Source organism: Parasteatoda tepidariorum, chromosome 9 (assembly GCF_982258835.1).
Source record: "Parasteatoda tepidariorum strain Cologne lab strain chromosome 9, Ptep-v5.0, whole genome shotgun sequence".
NCBI classification, from domain to species: domain Eukaryota; kingdom Metazoa; phylum Arthropoda; class Arachnida; order Araneae; family Theridiidae; genus Parasteatoda; species Parasteatoda tepidariorum.
The window spans coordinates 73,659,248-73,675,616 of NC_141763.1; the positions used below are offsets into that span (position 1 = coordinate 73,659,248).

A 16,369-nucleotide genomic window follows, 5' to 3' on the forward strand; every position below is an offset into this window, starting at 1 on the left:
ATTTTAACGATTCTGAAATGTTAATTGAACGTTTCGACTATTCATGAAGAAAAAACTGTTTAATAAAAAAAATATTTTTTGTAGGTTTCTTCATTGATTTTTCAACATTCCTCAAAGAACAAAAAATATAAGCTATTCTTCAAGTAATATAAACTTTTAGAAACGTTATATAATCTTTAAATTTTATCCCAAAACTTAATGGAAAATAAATCAAAATTTAATTAAGATAAGGTAATTTAAATATATTTAAAACTGAATATCTAAGTTTAATAAGTCCTACACTCCATAAGTAATACACTTCCTAACTTTAAGTAACCTCAAAATTATGCTGATATCTCACCGGCATGAAAATTTAATTTCCCTAGATTCCAGGCTCAATAATTTGTCTAAAAATCGTCCATTCTATTACGCCTGATGATAATATAAAAGAGCTTTAAGCTATTGGGTAAACTTTCCCACAATGCTAAATCCCTTGATCGAAGCCTTTGCCAACGTGATGGAAGCAGGAATATAATTCCTCTTCCATCCTCAAGGATTAAATCAATTTTATTGACGTTTGCTGAGGTTATAGTTAAAGAATTTAAGATAATTTTCCAGTGAACGTACTAGAGGTATGTTTATTCGAAATCTTATCTTAAAAGATGGAGTATTTGTTTTGTGTAATCTTTAAATCGCATTTTCTATATTACAAGACATCTTCATTTTCTGACTCGTGTTGCTTCACCCGTAAAGATAGTTTTCTTAAATTGAAATAAATTACAAGCGCTGTATTCCAACCAAATTAATGTTAATTCTTTATTAAAGATAATTCCGATAAAGACAGAAAAGGTTTCAAAAGATAATAATGGCAATTATTGTGCACTGATTTCCGAAACAAATGGTACTTTCGTATTCATTCGAATTATTAAATTAGTTTGTCGCAAAGTTTTGTTTCCAAAATTATATCTTGAAATGAAGCATATTTTCCAGAGATAAAACTTTATTAAACTACAAGATTCATTACAAAATTGGCTATTGTTTCTAAAAATTTCAGTTCAAAATCGAATTATAATATTATTGAACTCTAATATCGTGCGAATATGATGCACTGTGTTAAATTAAATAACGATTCCCCACTGTAAAAAAAATAATAATTAGGATTAAAATAGGGTGGAAAGTGCCGTTATTCATGGTTATCATCATTCAGTAGCTTTTTTCACAAAATCTATTTTTACCGTTAAATTTTAAGGTACAAAAATGTGATATGCAGTAACTTTTAACAGTATCATTTAGTGTAAAATCATTAAATCGTTGTAATTAAATAATTGTTATTGTATAAGTTACGGCATTAAATTTTACGGTAAAAATGGATTTTACTGAAAATGAATTTTACGAAAGTTATATTCTTTTTTTTTCAAAGTTATTTTATCTGGAATTTTGTGGATAGAAGTTGTACCAAATATCGAGTAATTAAGTTTAAACTGGTGTAATATACACACAAAAAAAGTTGTATTAAGCTCCGTGTTATGTTTTGAAAATGTTTGGACAATATTTTGTTTTCATGTCCCTTAAAAATTAATAGAATGTAAAATTACTATTTTTTAGTTCCTGATTTTTTTTAAAAAAACAAACAATTTTTGATCAGAACCGTATAAAATAAGGAAAATATTATTTTGGGAAGTTTTCTTTTTAGAATAATTTCCAGGTGTTCCTGTAAATGATATGAATCATAAAGTCAAAAATATAAATAAAAAACATTATCGAGGGGCCTAAATTGTTAATTCTTCTTTATTTTCATAAATTTTAGGAACGCAATTTCCACATTGTGTCTATGTCCATATTGTGTTGGTTGAAAACCTAATTTTTCATTAAAAGAATCTATATTCCTAACTTCGTCGAATATTGTTAAAGTCTCAGTACTTTATCGAAGCAGTTTCGATGAACAACTGAAAATGTTCAGTATATGCCCTGTATAGTGCTGAAATACTAAAAATTGCCATAATAGAAAATTCATGTTGTTATTTCAATATGATAAGATGATGATGAAAGAATTAATAATATTATTGACATTTCCGGTTCATTTTGAATGGATGCAAAATTGGATGACGCATCATCTTCAAGAAATCAGACAGAATTTTATGAGTAATTTACAAGTGGCATTATCATAAAACTAATTTTTCCAGGTTGTCATTTACCTCAAAAATCAGATAATGCTAAATGGCGATTTGTAATTACTGTTTGTTGTTCGTAGTTGGTGTTGAATTTTGAATCTAAAAGATAATTATTAGCCATAAATGGGAAGCTTCGATTATAACGGGTGAAGAACCAATAACTCTTAGAAGAGAGAAGGCTTCCGTACGGTTAACCATAAACAAGAAATCCGATCCTAAGTGACATCTTTTCTTTCCCTCCCCATAATGCGCAGTTTATGTACATTACGTCGGACTACTAAATTCATCAGTGCGGAGACCTTCTCTCGTCTAGGAAGTGTTAGGATTAACGTTCATTTGAAATAATCGACTAGAGTTCAAAATGGATTGGTGAAGAGGGTGTTTTTCTTAAATTAAATGTAAATGCATGCTATTCCAATATATGCATTACATAGAGCAATCATTTAAGAATAAAATATATTTTAAATGAAAGAGGAAATATGTAGGAATAATCTTTCAATCATATGCATGTCTAATCAGGAAAAGTCTAATCTGATCTTTATTATGATTCTTTCCCGAAATTAACTTTAGACTTTGGATTTTCATTAAGATATAATTTATAAATCAAACTACGAAAACTAAACTCAAAATGTTATTTTTTTTAAATTAATATTTCTTCTTTTTTGACAGATTTGAAATTTACGTAGTCAAAATGTGTCAGGAAAATTAAAGTATCAAACTAATTTAATTTTAGTTCTTGTTTAAAGTAAGGACAGTGAAAAGGCTCCTAATATAAGGCAATCCTTTTAAGATTATGATAAAAGCATCATAATTATTATGATGCTCATTATTGTTATAGTAGGCATATGATATGTGTAAATCATTAGGCATAGGTCAAAATTGCAAAACCTGAAATCACTACAATGTTACTACACAAAAAAGTTTTAAAAAGTTTTCGAAATTTGAAAGATAGGTTCTAATATGGGATAGTGGGCACTCAAATTTTCGCAGGGACTTTCTTTAGATTGACAAGTTGATATGATTTGCGCTGCCACTGCTTGTGCCAAGCCTTCATACGCAGAGTTCCGTAAACAAATGTTTTATCGGGTTGAACCCCATTACCTGAAAAGGTAAGAGATTTCACTGTAAAAGGTTTGGTTTCTTACTAAGCGGTAATATCTAATAATAGGTAACGTGTATTATCACTCCATGTTACAATAGAAATGCAACTTCACAAAGTTTAAAATTTGATTTAAAATTAATTCGACCATATTTATTTATAGACAATTTTGTTACAAAAAATATAAAACATAAGAGATCATTCATTCGTACTTGGATAAAAATAATATATTTCTCTGAAGAATTTAGGAACTTCAACCAAGTAAATTTTTATAAATACTCTCCATGTTCGCACAAAAGCCAATACAAAGCATCTTTTGCTTGCTGTCGTCTCCACGCAACTTTCACATATGCTTTCGATTGTGTTTGGTTGAGTACGCCATCCCCATATGAAAAAATAGGTGTGGCAGATACTAAGGAACTGTTTCCTATTAGATTGCTAGAATAAAATAAAAATTCCAATAATTTTTTTTTGCTAATCAAGAAAAGGACAAAACAACGAGGATTCGATTATGTGGTATCAGATTTTAGTGATTTGGGTAAAATACTGGCTATCCAGGTCAAGAAATATGCTGTTCTAGAGGAAACTTCTGCAGAAGTTCTTCGTCCAAATTGAGCTGTTTTGAAAATATGCTGACGTATATCACATTCGGCACCTTTTTCTATACATAGAAATCGCTCCCTATGATCACAAGTGCTACACAGTTAAGTGCTTTACCCATGCACTGAGGTTCAATGAAAAATGTAGCACCGAGAAGATTTGATTTTAGAAAAAAAAAAGAAAAAAAAAGGGAGATTTTTCATTTATTTTTGCCATGACAGAAGGTACCTCAGATAATTTTTCTTGAATGAAATATTCCTTTTCGGAAAATATTCATTTGTTATCATTACATTAAATAATGATATTTTTTGTTTCTTAAGTTTAAACGTAGATGCAGAAGTTGTTCTTTAAAGCTTAGTGTCAATGACCTAATTTAAGTTCCAGAAACTATACAATCGTTCTTTTCTATTTTGTGGAAAATTAATGATGCTTCAAGACCCGGTGTTTAATCTCTTCTTCCAAAGCGTGGGATACTGCAATCTGTCGTCAGCATTCGCTATCAGCGGGAATGCTTTGTTTATTTTGAAACTAAACGTAAAAAAAAAGAAGAAAAAAACGTAATAGTTTTTTATGAATATTCTTTAGCATATTGTTCTTGTCCTCAGCTTCTTGGCCAGTTTCATTAGTGAAATGAAAAAAAAAAGCTCCTAAGCCTAAGTTAAGCCTAAAAAGCTTTTTTTCTTAAAATTCTGTTTATTTATGTCAGTTTTTTTTATTGAACTTTATGTACTTTTTAGAGTATAGCTTAGCTTAGTTACAAAATAATATTTCAAAAAATTATTTTTCATAAGCAATACAATTACCAAAAATATTTTTGATGGTATGTTCCTCATGTTTTGTTATTTTTTTAGAATTATAAAATTTAAATAAAAATTTATAGAAAAAAGCAATTTGTTGCATGAATTTATTTTTGTGGGTGTAATCGTGGGTGTAAATATTGTCAGGAGATTCAAAGTGAAAAATTTAAATAATTAACCTTTATTTGAAAAAAAATTTGCCGAGTTTAAATCCCAATGAGAAGAGACGTAAACATTGATAGACCGTGTGAAAAATACCTGATGAATAATGCTATAAAAGTTTGGCTCTGACAACTTTAATCATTATTTCTTCAATGAGACAATTAATATGGTATTGATAACAACTCAAATTGACAATTCTGTTTATTTCTGTCAGTTTTTTTACTAAACTTCAATGCATTTTAGATTCTAGCTTAGTTAAAAGATAGCATTTTAGCGTCATATTATACTAAAATTACAAGTTAGATGATTTTGCAATGTATATGAAAACATTCTCTAACTAAAATATCAGACTTGCTGAACCTGCTAAAAATCAGACGCGCTAAAACGTTCTTTAATAGTTCATCGATTTTAAAGAAAGGCACACTGAATTTATTAATACATATGGTTTAAACCGATTGAAAAATCCGGCTCTTTGCAAATGTCACAGGCATTTTGGAGTGCGTTAGATTAATTTAAATGTATTTAGTATTTTTTAATCTGTCTGATAATTTTTTAAGTTTACTACAAATTACCAGTATGCCTTTAGCCTAACATAAAAAAGTGTGAAGAATTACTGAATTGAACTTAATTTGCTTGAGCTTACTGCTATAAAAGCTTATATTAGATAATTTTCAGTAAAACTTCTCTACTCTATTGCAAACTTTTTGAAATATATCAGGCTGAGTGTTATATTCATAATTATAATTTATAATTAGCTATATAATAACCTATACATACATATATGGTTCATTTATAATTACTCCAAATGTTTATGGATTTAATTTACTAAACCTAAAGAGTGTGAAGCTAATTAGAAAATACTGAAGACTTTCGCAATTGACTTGACGAAAGGCACAATGAATAATTAAGCTAAAGCTTTGCAAGGATTCGGATTACTTAAATAACCTAAAACATATACAAAAGCATATTATATAGAGTGTGCCCCAACTAAATGAAGCCTCATTGATGTTCTGCGATAAATGAAAGCAAAGAAAAACTAAATATATATCTATAGTTCATTTATAATTACTCCAAATGTTTACGGATTTAATTTACTAAACCTAAAGAGAGTGAAGCTAATTAGAAAATACTGAAAACTTGCACAATTGATTGACGAAAGGCACAATGAATAATTAAGCTAAAGGTTTGAAAAGATTCGGATTATTTAAATAACCTAAAACATATACAAAAGCATATTATATAGAGTATGCCCCAACTAAATGAAGCTTCCTTGATGTTCTGCGATAACTGGAAGTAAAGAAAAACAATGAGAACCAAACATTTACATTAGGGAAATCTTAGTTCCGGTTCCACCTTGACGGAAGAAAAACACCGAATGCGTAAAAAGGAAGAAAAAAAACATCATTTTTTTTATAATAAAGCCCACTTCTGATAAAAGCCGAAATATCCATCATATTTTTTTATCTGACTTAAAATATGTGATGCTGCATACCATTTACCAATCCCAGGAGGATAATAGCATCAATATAAAATCAGGTTTCAATGATGTCTATCTTTGCTATAGGCTTAAACTGCTTCTATTTTGTACATACAGCTTTCCCGAGGATAGCCCTCTACCTTTTCTGGGACATTGAGACCATTAGAAAGAGCATGTGACATGCATATTGTTATCCCTTCTTCACATGCATTCTATTATTCAAAAATTACTACTTAATTTTACAGCGTAAATGACGGCATTTACTCACTGGAAAACCTGAACTAGGTCTACAAATTTTGCTTCAGTTGCCAGTATATTGGCAATTTTTATTATAATCGATAGCCTTCGTGCTGCTTGGGAAAAGGACCTCGCTAAATTTATCCACATTGCTGTCCATTTTGTAAAGAATTTCTCGTTTTCTATCCTCTGCTGCTTTATTTTTTTTATGTACAAGAAATTTGTGAATTAAAAGAAATAGCCAAGTCGCCTAGACTGAAAGCTATCTACTTGAAAAGGAGAGTAAAATATAAAAGAAATAAGATGACCCAGCTAATTTTAGGTGCTACTACAATTGCGAGAGGAGGAAAAAAGAGAATTTCGTCTCCATTATACAGCAAAGTGGAGGTTCATTGTGGGGTAAGGTTCCAGATATAGTAATAAAAATAGCCCAGTTGCTCCCTCAAGCTGTATGGAGGCTATCGGTCATAAAGGAATTCTGGAAATCTATATACTGCCACTTACAAAGAATAATTGGTGGGTCAAATCGGATGTTCCTAAAGGACAAGGTCTCTATTTATGTTGCAAAATCTTCATAGTGTGTGTTAGATAACAGGATGTATGTATAGAATGCATAGGTGTTTGGCTTGCCAGTTTTACCTGATTTATATTCCCAAGAAAGCGTCTTTGATGTCCTCAATAAGATGTTTAGGCTGAAAAGTAACAGTTTCATTTTGTGACAAAAGTGACAAAATTGAAGACTGCATTATTTAAACCTGAACTAATATTGATGTCTCCAGGGGTTAGTAAGTGGTATGAAACATCATATATAAACATGATGAATATATTGGCTATAATCAGAAGAAGCTCTTCTAATTTCCCCCCCTATTTTTTGTTATCCAGTGTTCATTCAAAAGCAAATTTTTATAATTATTTTTAAACAAACCTCTAAACTTTATTTCTTCACATATGGTTTAAAATATTGGTAATTTGTAACATTTTCCAAAAACAAGTATTATTCATGACATTTCCTTTTGCCTCAATTAAATTTGCTCAGTGGATTGGTTAATCCTTTAGTTCAGAAATAAAATTATTATGATTATTTTTCAACAAACCTTCAATCATTATTTTTTCTCACTGCTTAAGACATTAATAATTTATAACGTATTTTTTAAACATAAGTATTGTACATGCTATCCTCCTCCATGTCACTTAAAATAAGTTTTTAAAGACAACCAGCAGTCAAAGTAGAAGTGCATGCAAATACCATTCATCAAGTTTGACAAGCCGTACGCTAGAGGGCATTAAGTATGCTCACCAGAATAAGTCCCAAGCTGCGTGATAAAAGGCAATCCTATGTCATGTGACACAATGGAAATTTCTGGAGAAGGGCTGATTTCCTCACCAGTACAATGATGTCTAAAAGCCAAGATGTCCTACCTCGTTACAACTCTTACAGGAAATTTGATGAGTTAGCAATTTAATGGTTATGTACGATCCAGGATCAGAGATTGCGTGCTTGGCGTGGTGATTGTTATAGCTCTTGAAATGTAGGAATTTTGATGGATTACGACGTGAAAAACGAGCGTGTATGTAAGGAACAGAAAAAAAATGAAAAATTGACTGATTAAGATTTTTTTTTTTACGTCAAAAGAAAATTTAAAAATAATTGGACTCATTCAGCATTTTAAATAGCTGGAGTTGAGGTTATTAATTGAAAAAGAAATGTTTTTCATTTCGTGAGTAGTCATTTATATTATTAATAAAATGTTTTTAAATGACGATTTAAGTACTTAAGAATAGATTACTTTTATTTCATTAAAATTGATTACGATGAAAAAAATAGACTTATAGTACTTTTGAATTTCCATCGATAATTTTATTGATAATTTCACGCTTTAATGATTTTTTTTATTGTTTACATTCTTTATTAATTATTTCATAATTTCATTTAAAGTTCAAAAAAATTATAATTTTCAAAAACAGAATTTCCGGTAAACTGCTACCATATGAGTGGGAAAATTATCAAACAAAAGGCTTAAATAGCGAACATTTTTTTACTAGCCAAAAATATATTATTTTTTATCCAACCAGAAATGTCATTGTTACACAATACTATAATTTTATCAGAATTGTTTTCACCATATATGTGCGAATGTGAAAGAATTAATTATCTTTAAGAAAGAATTATTTAACAAAAATTTAGATTAGCTTTAGACCTACGATTAATTAACAGCATTGTTAAACATTCGGCTTACCCACTTCCTAAGATTCAAAATATCATTCTAAATTTATCTAATTATAAATTCTTTTCATCATATGATCTTCCTAGTGCTTTTTGGCAATTGAACCTCCCTGAAGAATACCAAGATAAGCTAGCATTTACAACCCCTTGGGGAACTTTTAAAAATAAAAGATTAGTTTTTGGCTTAAAAACAGCTTCTGCAACTTTTCAGGCCCTTATGGATTCAATAATTGAGGAAACTCGACTAGAGGGAATTTTCGCGTATCAAGATGACATAGTCATTGCAAGTAATTCTTTTGAGGAAACGGTAGAAAAACTAAAGGTTCTCATTTCTGTTTTAACTAAATATAATATAACTCTTTCACCAAGTAAATGTAAATTTCACCTTCAAGAAATTGATTATTTAGGATTTAAAATATCAGAACAAAAAGTTTTACCAATTGAATCAAACATCATTAAAATTACATCTTTTCCTATTCCAAAAACTAAACGACAACTTAAGAAATTCATTGGTGTTTGTGGATATTATAGAAATTTAATACCATGTTATGCTAAGCAAATTCAACCGCTAATTGATTTGACCTCCCCTAAAGTTAAGTTTAAATGGACTCAAGAACATCAAAATGTTTTTAATTCTCTACAAGAGGTATTTTTCAATAAACCATTCATAAGACTCCCACAATGGGATAAAGATTTTATTTTAAATACAGATGGTTCAAATTTTGCTATTTCTGGTGTACTTTTACAGGAATTTGATGGTAAACTGTCTCCTGTGTCATATTTTTCCAAAACACTTAAAAATGCAGAAAGAAAGTACCCTGCTATCAAAATCGAATTAATGGCTATAGTAAAATCAGTTTTGGCTTTTAAACATTATCTGTATAATAGACATTTTATTATTTTATCTGATAGTAAACCCCTTAAACATTATAAGAAAACTTCTTCTCCCATGGACTTAACAACTAGATGGTTAATTCAGCTAAGCGAATATTCTTTTACTTTTAAGCACATTTCTGGAGTCAAAAATGTTTTGGCAGATTATTTTAGTAGATTAGAACAAGAACCTCCCCAACAGGACATATGTAGTAATCCTCAATTACTTCAAGTGAATGATGAAATATTTCCATTTATTGAAAACTCTAATGATGATGAACAAAAATTATATAAATAATACCAATGTAAACAAAGACCCCCTTTTGGAAATTTCTAATCAAACATTCTTAATTGAACAAAAATTGGATAAAAATATCAAGAAAATTTATAGCAATATTGAAAACAAACAATTCACTAAATCGAATCAACATTACTTTATTGATTCTGACACTAAATTATTAATGTATGTGCACATGGAAAATGATGGAGAATTTCCAGTCATTGTTGTTCCTAAATCCTTAATATCGAAAGTTCTTGCAATAATTCATCTTCCACATTTTGGAATTAAGAAAACTTACCAATTTTTAAAATGTAGATATTTTTGGTATGGTATGTATTCAGATACAGAAAATTTTGTTAAATCTTGCCCCAAATGTATGGAAAATAAACATCATAGAATACCTCACGCTCCTTTACAAAATAATTTTATTCCCAAAAGACCATCTGAATTTGTTTCTTTAGACATAGTAGGACCTTTTTCTAATCAACAATATATTTTAACACTTATTGATCATTTCAGCAAACATTTAGAACTTTTTACATTAACAAAAATTACTACCGAAGCTGTCACTGATTGTCTTTTTGCATATATTTGCACTTATGGCAGACCTGATATGATCTTAACAGATTTAGGTACTCAATTTACATCAGAAATATTTGAATATTTTTCAAAATCATTAGGAATTAAAATGAATCACACTACCTGTGCACATCCTGCCGCTAATTCTGTTAGTGAACGAATTAATACCAGCATAAAATCAACAATAAATTCTTTAATGAAAGATGGCATAAATTTTAAAAATGCAGCAAGAATTCATAAAAACTTGTATAATGGTGCTAAGCATAGCACAACTGGATTTTCACCTAATGTAATACATTTCGGTCGAAATTTGTCATTAATTTTTGATACTTATAATCCCGATATTCAAGTACAACAAATAGATAAAGGCCATTATTTGGATAAAATTCTTTCGGATTTAAATAAAATTTATGATAAAACTTATGAAAATATTGCAGACGCCCAATGTAAACAAAACAAAAGTAATAATGAAAAATCAAAACTCAGATGCTTAAAACCTAATGATATTGTGTATATTAAATCAAGGGATAAATATAACAAAAAGTTTTCTGGTCCTTACAAGGTTATTAAAAAGCATACTGATGTAACATATTCAATTCAAATGTTAGATAATCATCATGGTAGGATTTTTAAAATACATATTGATAGATTATTATTAATGAATAAAAGAAAGGAACATTTAAATGATAACGATAATGTCTCTAGGAATAATGATAATTATAAATCTCATTACAATTTAAGGAATAGAATTGTTTAAAAATTTTTTTTGGTTTTGTGAATGAAAGATATATGATTTTTCGAGTCTTTCCTGCTGTAAAGGCAGTAACATTTTGTTTACAAATATAAAGTAAAACATTTTTTTTTTCATTCATATAAATATCTTTTTATTTCAAGTGTATTTTCAATTTATATATTTACTATTTTTGCATTTCAAGTATATATTTTTATTTGGTTTTCATATGTGATAATGAAAACAGACTTAAACAAGTTGCAATCACAGTAAAGCTTTGGTGTAAAGATATTTTGTGCAGTTTAAATATGAAGAACTGTATAATTGATTAAAAGTTCAAGCAATATAAATATTTACATGAAAGAAATCGTTTACTCTAAGAACTCTTCAAAATTTTTATATTTCAATCTTTAACCCTTATGCACAATGGATGCTAACACAAAGCATTCTAGGATTAGTTGGTAAACAATGAATATTTTATAAGATATGGAATTCATAAATAATACTTGTATTTATATATTTAATTGAATTTCAACCACATGCTCACATTTAACAAGTACTATAGTACAGTATAAATAAATTTTGATATCTATATTGATTTAACTCTCTCATTGTTGCTGTTGTTTTGCATGGAGGCATCTGTGCGGAATGATTTATGGTGATTTTCTTTACTTAGGCGCCAGGTAATTAAATTCATTAAGTGACGTAGAGATAAGATTTTTTTATTACAATGTAAATAAACATGAATAATTAATTCAATGGTAATATTTTTTTAAATTTAGAACAACTGTAAAGATTACATGGATTCTAAGTTCTAATAATGTAACAACAAGAATTTTTATTAACAATATTGGACATGTTACTCAGTCCTAAATTTTTTTAAACGTGAATTGAAATAAGATAATATATTTATACTTTCCTGTGCATAAGAAAAGGGTTATTTAATACAAGTAATACACACCAAAATACTACTTTTTGATTTAAATACTTTTACTGTGAAAAGCTAATGCAACTTTTAGTGAATGTTTTTAAATGAGCTATTTAATAATTGTTTAAAATAAAGATAAGTATTCTTTCTGCTGAGTATAAATATTTAGATGAACATAATAAAATGTTCAGATTTTTTTCATGCTGAAATATATAAGTTTGAAATAATGGAGGCAAACAAAACTGAAGTAAATTATTTTTCTCAAGAAAAGGACTTGTACAAAAATGAAGAAATAATAATATTGTAAGTTTGCTCTTCTCTCTGAGTTGAGAGAAATTAAAAATATCCTGGCCAGGTCATGACAATGCTAAGCAAATGTAGCATTTTAAATACTCAGCAAATTTTTGATGTATAGCTCAGAACATTTATATATGATATTTAGTAACTTGAGTGTTAAAAGTATATCTTAGAACTACAACTGTATGTTCTAAAATTTTTTTTTGAATAATAATTTTACTTTGATATTTAATTATACATAAGTGTATATTTCATATTTTGTTCCTTGAATATATTATGTTTCAATGCATAAAATTTTTTGTAACATGGGGGGAGATCCAATTTAAAAAAAAAAAAATATATATGTATATATTTTTTTTCTGTGTCCAGCGGGGATATATGTGATGCCAGAATTGGCATACACATATTTATTTTCTATCTTTTAAAATATCCTTCATTACTTAAGCTTATTTTTATTAATAGAATTACTTTTAAAATAAATCAAAAACTTAATCTTTTTAAGCGAACATAAAATATTTATTTCTTCTCTTCCAGATCAATGTAACGGATACTTTCTTTTTATTTCATTATTATGCAGACATATAAATTCACTGTTGCCTCTAATCGAAAACAAAAATCTATTTATAACTTTTGATTCTAATTTTCCAACGGCTAAATGTTTCGGTTGCATGGTTATAATATTTCACATAAATTTGTTGGCGACTCGTGATCGCCAAGGTGTTCTTTTTAACCCATGTGGACATGCTAGTTGGCTTTGTTTTTGGCTATGATATATTATGATAAATCGCCAAATTTTGGATCTCCTACCCATACTCTTTCTCTGTCCGTTGAGAATAAATATATTCACTTGGAATTTTTAAATTGGTTAGACTGGGACCCCTTTTTGGGGGGGCCTCCCAGTCTTAATTTTCTAACGGTCAGAAATGTGGTTCTGCCTTTATGATCTCTCAATAGAGAGTATTATTCTTTTTTTATCCCTTTAAGGGATTTCTTATTTTATTGATGAAGTGGCCACTATAGAAATCTTAAGTTATGATTAATAAAACCTAAATTTACATTCAATGATTTGCACATTATTTCCTGGAAACTCAACGTTATTGTTTTTATTCATTCAATATTGGCCAAAATGAACATTCATACATTCCACTATCAACGATACGGTTAATGAAGGAAGCAGCAAAGACTTTCATCATTACAATAATAATAATAAAAAAACTGATTAAAAAAAAAAACAACTGATTTAAAAAAAAAAAAATCATAATTTTTTTTTTTTAATGAGTTGTTTGTTATTGTTTTTTCATTATTATTCCCCCTCTTTTTTTGCATGTCTACATATATATATGTATATATATATCTATGTCTATATATATATCTATGTCTAAATATATATATATATATATATATATATATGTCTATATATATATCTATGTCTATATATATATATATATATATATATATATATATATATATATATATATATATATATATATATATATATATATATATATATATATATATATATATATATATATATATATATATATGTAGATAAGTAGCTTAATCAATTGTACAAAATGGGAAAAATCTGAGAAAAAAATGTTTTCATTCTTTAAAAAAAAAAAAAAAAAAAAAAAAAAAAAATCTGTTATGGGTAAAAGCTAAACCCAAGTAATTTCTCGCCCATCCTGGCTACTCAAGAAATGAAGAAAAAAAAAAGAAGTAAAATAAAATAAAACTTTCACGTGTCCATCTTTTCTTAACCTTTTCACTTTCTCTTATGTGTGAAGTGCATGAAACATGATCTATTTCCTCGCTAGCCTATTTCTCGTAATTTCGACAGCTTTTTTTTTTCTTTTCTTTTTTTCAAGCTGTTGTTTTTTTTTCCCCTTCTTTTTTTAGTTTTTCTTTCATACGGTGAAAGTTTCTGTTTAATTTACTTTTTTTCCCCTTTTCTTTTATCTCTAAGATTGAAACTAAGCCGCGGCAGTCCCTTTATCTTCTTCGTATGAGGCGGTAAAATGAAACACCACTTATCTTTTAAGTAGAAAAATAAGAAAAATTAACTCTTTTGTTATTAGCTTATTAAAAAGGTCAGCGCATTAAATATTTCAACAGGAATAATTTTCTTCTTCTATTTATTCAATGATTGAATTTTCAGAAAATTTTAATGAAACAAATTTAATATATCCTTCTTATTTACAATATTTTTATTTTGTAGATTACTTATTTGTAGATCAGCTTAGTTTGTATTTTCAGTATCGTAATACCACAATGTTTTACCGTCCATCGTCGTGCAGCTAACCTTTTTTTCAGTGTTTCCCGTATTAAAGTAATTCTCGTAGTTCTTCCGATAGTCCTACTAAGCCCTAAATTGAACATTTCATTTCTCCGAGTAATAAAATAAGCTTCAATGTAATTCAATTATATAAAAACAGGAGTTATATTTATAAATATTGCTTTGAGCTTTAGGGCAAATTATACTATACACGGAGACATTTTTTTTACATGTTTCACAAAAGATTATTTTAAATTAGAATAAAATTAGAAAATAAAATAATTCCGTTGTTAATTAATTCTGTAATAACTTAATTCCAAAGTTAAAATCAACGTTCGTTAACCTATATTTAAAGAAAAAAATATCTAAAATTAAGTTTAATAGTTCGAGGTGATTTTAATAAATTGCGAGGCTTTTGATCGCCTTGAATATTATAGCGTGGAAAACTAACACTGTGCCTTTATTACTTTGGTTTAAAGGTCTATAAATACTACTCTAAATTTCACAAATATTTTATTAAAATTGAAAAAACTATTTGAATTAAAATAGTCAAAATTAATAGTTGGATTAAATAAATGGCTAGGCCTCTAAATGCCTAGAATATAATAGTATAATCATGAAATAGTGTGAGCATGTTAGAGATCGAACATTGTGAACATAACAGTGTGGTTTTCTTCACTAATTTTCTCATATCATTTATTATAGTTAAAAGTCATAATTACAAATATTTAAGAAAAAAAAACCATTAATGATTTTTTTTTTATTTGAAAAACGCTTTCGTCATCTTCATGATTAACTTTAAGTTAATATTTTCTCATTGAGTTCTTAATGAGAAAATGTTAATTAATAATAATGTTAATTTATAAATCATTTTAATATACATTTTGTTTAGTTTAAATTTGTTTAAGTTTTTTACTCCATACCTCGAATCAGTTTAATTTTTGCATTTCTCTTGAAACTTACAAAAAAATTTTAGTTTTTTTTATTAGATTCTCTAGATTGTGTACAAATATCATTTTATATTGATGATAGATTGAGAAGTAATTAAATCTTTACCAATATAATAGTAAAAAATATTATAAAGACTATTTCTGTGCAAGTTGTGTTTAACAAATTACAGCAGCGTAGCATAAGCTACGCAGAATTTTGCGTATATTATTCAGACAAGCACTTGTTTCCATAATTATAAAAATATATATAATTTCTAATTGAACTTAATTAATCAAATGCCCAGAAATTCATACTTAAATGCTGTTTATAAATTTGAAGTTTCAGTCACTGTTCTATAACCGTTTTGCAAGTCAAAGTAATCCGGAATTAAATCCGAACACATTTGAAAAGCATAAATCGTCCGTGACAAGTTGATTAAAGTATTATCTAAATAATATTTTTTGACTCTAAATGTATTAAGTACTCAAGAACTTTAAATTAGTTTCCAAACTAAATCGAGCAAAACAAATAGGATTGCAAGCGATAATAACTCAACATTGTTTTACTCTTTACAGCTAAATTACTCAGCTGTTTAAGTGTTTTAGAGTGTTACCTTGTTGATATGCAGACGAGAAAAAAAAAGCACCCCACTGCGAAGTTTATTGAAGTTGAAAATTCCGTTTCAATGGTTTCTTCGTCGGACTAAATGGAATCATTTAGTGACACTTTCA

At 27.9% G+C, this 16,369-nt stretch overlaps 1 protein-coding gene across 1 annotated transcript in view; it reads right to left on the reverse strand.

Moving 5' to 3' along the window:
* LOC122269195 (uncharacterized) overlaps positions 1–16,369 on the reverse strand; it is a 331,999-nt gene that overhangs the window by 273,137 nt on the left and 42,493 nt on the right. The gene's annotated exons all lie outside the window — the stretch shown is intronic.